We start from the raw sequence: 6,681 nt of genomic DNA, 5'->3' as shown, positions 1-6,681 counted from the left end.
GGCACGCAGACGAAGACAGTCTACTGGACCAAAGGTGGGTTGGGTAAATAAGAACCGGAAACATCCCGCACCGGAAACATCCCGCACCAGAACCGGAAAACTTCCCGCACACCTAATCTTCAACCCTTAAAGAGGAAGAGTGCTAAGGAAACAGAGGACGAGGATCATCACGGAGTGAGAACTGCAGCTCTTGAGGTTGAAACAAAGCCATTGCATGGAATGCTTCAAACGGTACTTGAGCAGCTGAAACGGATGGGCACTGCTGTCGAGCAAGTGAAGGTTTACTATAGGGATAGGCAGTTGCAACGGTTATGCTAAGAGGCTCAAATACTCAAACACAATGGACCTGCGCGTCACTGTAATGAGAAAGATTTGGAGTTGAACTAGAGGTTTCTCGCGTAAACGTGCGGTTCAGCAGCGCTTTCTCGCCAATGGCGATCTACCGCAGGTTATTGCAACCAAGAACTGCGGGAAAATATGAAGTTAGCAGGTTACAAATCGTTTGCGGGCGGGTACGCTACCCGAGTGACTACCTTTGTAAAAACAAAAACACTTCAACGTTGCAGCACGAGACGGGGAATGCGCATATCGATCATATTTTGGTCCAACTCATCCCTCGTAATCGCAGCAACAATCTTTCCTTCCTGAACGTGTATAGCTCACCCAGGCAGCGCAAATGTGACTTTGGCGATCCTTTTACGAAGACTAAGGTTATTTCAAAAAGGATTCTATCTTGATACTGGGCGATTTTAATATGCACTGCCGGCAGGGGGATAAAAATTCACGCAACTTAAAGGCAGAAGACTCTGGAATAAAATTCTACAACATGGGCTCGTTCTTATTACGGACCTGATGAGGCCGACTAGGAAGACGAATAGCTTATCCATGGGCACGACACCAGATGCAACCTTGGTCGGTAGTGGCATGCATCACTGCTACATGATGCAACACAAAGAAAGACCTAGGTTGCGATCATAGGATACAAGAGATCATCGTCGAGAATGGCCCACCGGTCTTCAGTAAGAGGAGAGTTGAGACTGTACATTGGGATTTTGTTAGAAGTATCAGGTCGGGATCGGAAACGATAAGCGATATTAACGATTGGAGCAAGGGAGTTATTCAATCTGTTTGGACGCTACCGAAGAGATTGAATTTGAAGGTGATCCGGAAGTCGTTGATAGGCATCTCGTGGGTTTATGGAAGAAAAAGAAATAGAGCAAAAGCGTGGAAGGAGATCCACATTTATTGGAGGTAACGACAGCCGCACCTGGCTAGCAGGCGGAGCGGGCTGTTGATTTTGCTGGCCAGGCCGGTTGCCGAATGCGCTCTGCTTTGCGCGAGCGAGGTCTCGATCCCATCAACATCAGAGCCGCTGGCGATGCCACCGCCGCTACAGGTGCCCCCAATAGCGCGATGCGCGATAAAAGACAATATAAAAACGGTATAAAAAGTGTATCTACGAAGTTTCTTGAGGCGAGTGAAGTTCGGGTCAGAGTTCGAGAAGGCAGTCGTGCGGGAGAAACGAGCTCGGGTGCTTGAGACTGGCTGCTTCGCAAAGGGCGAGAGGAGCCAGAAGATTATGAGCATGATGCAAAAAACAGGCTCGAAAAGTAATCGAGGAACGGGAGGCGAGCTAGGCGCGCTTCAGTCGTAAGGCCTACTGGCGGGGCAGGGAAAGGCCCCTGCGGTAGCTATCCGGGAAACGCCAATACAGAAAACGCATCCTCGTGGGGATTTATGGGAGATATGAGATGTTTGCTGCTCCACTCAGTTTAGGCGAAGGTACGGCAAGAAAACCACAGCCGTAGAAGAGAAGGGGATGCCTCGGCCGCTGGCGATGGTGAAACGACGGCGCGCGCCATTGGGCTTGCGATCTGCTCTGTGGGGCTGGGGCTGCCGTGTAGGGAAGTGGTCGAAGCGGGCGACGGTGTGTACCGACTGTTTGCAAAAGTGAGCCCACTGTGGCGTTGGGGCTGCTTGCTGGGAACTGAGGGCACAAGTATGTGACGTAGGGGTTGGAGTTGGAAGGAAGTAATAGTGCCGAGTACATTGGCGGTGTTGGACGGGGCATGCTGCAATGTGTCGAAAGCATGACACCTCCTTCGATGGCTATCTTGTCTGTCGCGAAGGTACAGTCACTTGTGAAGGCGCCAGGCTGGCAGGTATCCGATCCAGGTGGTTCAGGTCGCGTGTGATGAGCGAAAATGCTCTGGTGGGGCTTGCATGCGCGCCCCACAATTAGAAAAGTTGGGCTCACTCTGGTTAGGCTAGAGGTAGCAAGCAAACATGCGACTAGAAGCGAGTTGGGGCCCGGGTCGAGAGAGTGTTCTTCTGGTGATGGTCCAAGCGCCACAGCTGGCAAGCAGGGATGGGCAGGAGGCGCCCAGGGATGGGAGCTCGCAGCTGGATGGCCGTCCGTGGAGGCTGCTGGAGCAAACTTATGAGAGACCGCGGTGTAGTATAAAGCAGCTGGTTGAGAAGGTTGGCAAGAGACCGACGCGTGCATGCGTGGCACTTGAAGTTCCGTGGGTAAGGGCACATTCAGTGGCGGCGATAGTGGACATACCGGTGTGCGGAGCGGCACTGGTGTGGTAGTGTTAGCTGGCAGAGTGAAATCCGAAGCAGCTCGGTGAAGGAGTCTGGCCAGGGGTAGTGCGTGGAGTGGGGCCGCAGCTTCTCAATCTGGAACTGGAGCGCAGGAAGGTGGCGGCAGCTCCAAGCCAAATTACGCCGTCAGGCTTTTCTTGAAGTCAGCGCAAATGTCTGGGCCAGCAGGCGGCTTCCGCAGCTTTGCCAGGAGACTGGGTTTGAGTTCGCGGCCGGCGTGCTGATAGGGCAGCAGCTGGCTGGACACATGGTGGATGTGATAGAGCGAGACCAGCAGCGCCAGCCACAAAACGGGGTCCCTGGCATAAAACGCGGGTAGACCGGGCAACCGAGGAATGAAGGAGCGCCGATACTGCTCGAAGAACCCACCGGATGCGATGATAGGCGCGTACATGGCGGAGAGAAGAAGCTGCCGAAAGCCGGGTGCAAACAGCGGGCGTGCAGCGGCAAGGCCAATTGGTGGGAAAGGACGGAGGGAGCGTAGAGCCGGTGGGACCGGCGTTGCGCGTGTCGAAGCTGTCGTCCTGAGTCACAAGATGAGGAAGGTGATCCACATTTATTAGAGGTCCCGGTAGCCACGGCTGATGAGCCGGCGGAGTGGCCTGTTGATGTTGCTGGCCCGGCCGGTTGTCGAATGCGTTCTCTGTTGCGGGAGCGAGGCCGCCCTCCCATCAGCATCTCCGTCAGCGCCGCTGGCGATGCCAGCGCCGCTATAAAAGATCAGCCAGAGAAAAGGTGACAGGAATCTCAGAAAACAACTTGCAGCATTCAAGATAAACAATGAAGAGCATGCAATAGCACTCACCAAGCAAAATTTGGTTATATTTGTGTAACAAACGGATAGGAATATTGGCAGCGCTGGAACGTGGAAACTGCTCCGACATCTATTAGCTCCAGAGAAATCAATATCGGAGGCTGAACAGCAGCTTCAATTGCTTGTGCATAAATATGCAGGTCCGACAAAGGAACTTATAACCGAGGTTAGGGATCGCTACCTTAACTGTTCTGGAGTCCTTGAGTACACGGGCTCGGTAAACCCGGTATTGGACAGTCCCATCACTGTCGGGAAGGGGGGGCTAAACTCAACAGCCTCAGAACCAAAACGTCAGCCGGGTCGGAGAGAATCAACAACAGGATGCTCAGGAATCTTGACGACGGTTACATTCGGAATCTTACAACCTGTATGCAAGAATGTTGGGACCAGGGAGAGATACCGCGAGCATAGAAAGCTGCGAACCTGGTCTTCATTGCGAGGAGAGGAAAGAAGCTAGGCTTTGAGCATGTCAAACCCATTTCCTTAAAGTTTTGGGTTGGAAAATTGTTGGAGGACATAATTCAATCTAGACTGCATAGAGTCATGGAAGATCAAAATCATTATCCTGATACCGGCGTTTCTCATAGCCTGAGTCACGTTTGGACGTTAACCCCCCACAAATACTTCATCCTGATACATTCATATTCTTCAGATCAAACCTATCGGCATGCGATGCCATTCTACAGCTTAAGATGCAGGTAATCGATAAAAATACGGTTGATACTAGGGTCATTGTGGCACTGGACGTCCCTGAATCTTTTGATAGTGTCACAAACGTAGCCATACTTGAGAAGCTTAGCACGCTAAAAGTTGGAGTCGCGACCTATAACTACGTAAGGGACTTTCTCGCAAATCGGACGGTTACCATCAGCCTGGCTGGACAATCACTCTAAAACATTAGATAGGGGAATATAGGGACGCCGCAAAGATCTGTTCTCTCTCCCACTCTGTATAATGTAGCGAAGATTCGGCTCGCAGGGCAGCTGAATGGAATCACAAATTTGCATCACACCATATATGCCGACGATTTGACGCGGTGGTTGAACAGGAGTAGCGATGGACAGATTGAAAGGAAACTTCAGCGAGCCATAGGCGCAATAGAGAAATATCTCGAGCAGATTGAGTTAATATTCAAGGCAGAAAAATCAGGGGGCTTTTTTTGTTTCATCTCAAAAAATGAAAAGAAAGAGTCCCCCTTGAAAAAGCTGTGATATTGCTTTGCGATTAAGTGGCAGTTCCATTCCGGTTGTAGACAGTATACATGCCCGAGGGCCGCGCATGCAAAGAAATGGGTACAAACACAGAAACTATCATGAGACTTGTAACGAGTACCAGCCAGACGTGCCGGCTACTCAAGCGCATTTCTAACAAGCATGCAGGGGCGAAGGAGGCCAATCTTTTGAGATTGGTTCAAGATTTCTTCTTAAGCCGAGTGTTATACGTTGCCCCCTATCTCGAACTGGCCAAGGCAAGAAAGGACAAAATTGAACCATAATCACAAAAGGGATCAAATCAGCACTAGGTCTTCCTCCGAACACTTCGACGGTTAAACTTCTAAACCCAGGTGTCTCCAACAATCTGAATGAGCTCATGGAAGCCGCCACCCTATCGCAGTATCAAAGGCTTTTAAAAATCAAAAACTGGGAGGAAAATCATGGAGCCTCTGGGGTTCGAACCCTACAATTGTTCAAAGCGGACAGATAACATACCTAGAGCAACCAGGGATAGACTCAATATTCTATCGCTGCCAAAGAACATGCATCCGGTATTTTACCAAGGTAGACGCAAAGATAGGGCTGTGGCACTACCGAGCAAATTTCGAGGTAGATCCGATGTGCTCTACACGGACGCTGTCAAATACGATCGGAAGGCAGTACAAACAGCGATAGTGGTTCGTGAGAGTGGAGACCCTGTCTCGTGCTGCACTGTTTAAAACACAAGTTCACCAAATGCAGAAGGAGTTGCCATTGCTATAGCTACACTACAAAACGGTACAAGGATGATAGTGAGTGACTCTAAGACAGCCATTAAGAACTATGATATGGGCAGAATCTCTGCTGAAGCCGCCAAAATTCTGAAAGAAGGGCAAGTACCATCACAGCTAATCTCAAGAATCTGGTCCCCGGCTCAACAGGGTCTGTTTGGGAACAAGAAGCCGAACGCGACCTCCCGAGGGCTCACTTTGCAGTCAATCGCCGCTGACGCGCCGCCTCCACACGAGGAATACCTCCCATCGGGTGACGAACTCACAACATTCCATGATGTAATTTCTCATTATAAGCTCGGTCGCAAGGCCTATTCAGCAGCAGATAAACAGCTCAGTAGGAAAGAGAAAATCAAGTGGCAGAAATTGCAAACCGGGGTGATTCCAAATGCTCTACTTTACAGTAAATGGTATCCAGAAGTCTTTAATCCTAGATGTATGCACTGCAATAGCATTGTAGATCTAGTCCACATGGTCTGAAGCTGCCCTTTCTATAACGACCCGAATAAAAATGTACAATCCTGGGAGATCGTATTGCTCAACCCCGAAGCAGAACAACGCAAAGTCATCGGTCCCGCCCTGACCGCCGCCGAGTCCCAAGGGATTCCGCGCGACGGTTTAGGGAATGAATGGCGGTTTAGGCTATAGCCTTCTCGCCCTTCAGTTTTCACGGGTGCAAATTAAAGTTACATTTCTCTCACTCTTGGGAATCAAGCGAAGAACAGTTCAAGAGGGTAGTCTCTCGTGTCTCTCGGGAAGGGATAGGGGAAGGGGGAGGTGGGGATTTTGAGTACATGTACACACCATGTGGAAGATATCACAGGTCTCCCCACAGTGCAGGCATCCGTGGTCTCATTATCTCGTAAGCTCTGGTGGCCAGGAGCCGAATGATTCTTTTCGGTGTGCGATCAGCGGCAGTCCGTCTTAAATACAAGCGACAAAGGGGGAGATCTCGCCTGCAAAGTAATGATCAAAAGCTTTTCGGGAGTCCGTCAAGATGAATCTCGAATTGGCGTGGGCGGCAGCAAGCGCTATCTTTACTTCCTCGGCTCGCATTGAATTCTGGGCTTGGAAGAAGAATATGTCAACGTTCATTTCCTGGTATAAAAGAGCAGCCGAGTAAAATTCCGTGGGTGATGGCCCTGCTACGTCTACATAGTATACACAGGGTCGAGAGCCGTGTTGTGTCTCAATTTTTCTCAATTTTTTTGTTTACGGCAGACAAGGTGAGGACATAAATTGTTTCAAGGGCAAAATCAGGAGGAAGGGTCAAAAT

General features: G+C 50.3%; 1 pseudogene; it reads left to right on the top strand.

Annotated features, from left to right (window-relative positions):
• Window positions 1–5,011: 5,011 nt before the first annotated feature.
• Window positions 5,012–6,053, top strand: LOC144133992 (uncharacterized; annotated as a pseudogene).
• The last annotated feature ends 628 nt before the right edge of the window (window positions 6,054–6,681 follow it).

The sequence above is a fragment of the Amblyomma americanum genome, chromosome 5, assembly GCF_052857255.1.
Source record: "Amblyomma americanum isolate KBUSLIRL-KWMA chromosome 5, ASM5285725v1, whole genome shotgun sequence".
Classification (NCBI taxonomy): Eukaryota; Metazoa; Arthropoda; class Arachnida; order Ixodida; family Ixodidae; genus Amblyomma; species Amblyomma americanum.
The sequence above is the reverse complement of the archived record's forward strand: the minus strand, read 5'-3'. Positions and strand labels throughout refer to the sequence as shown.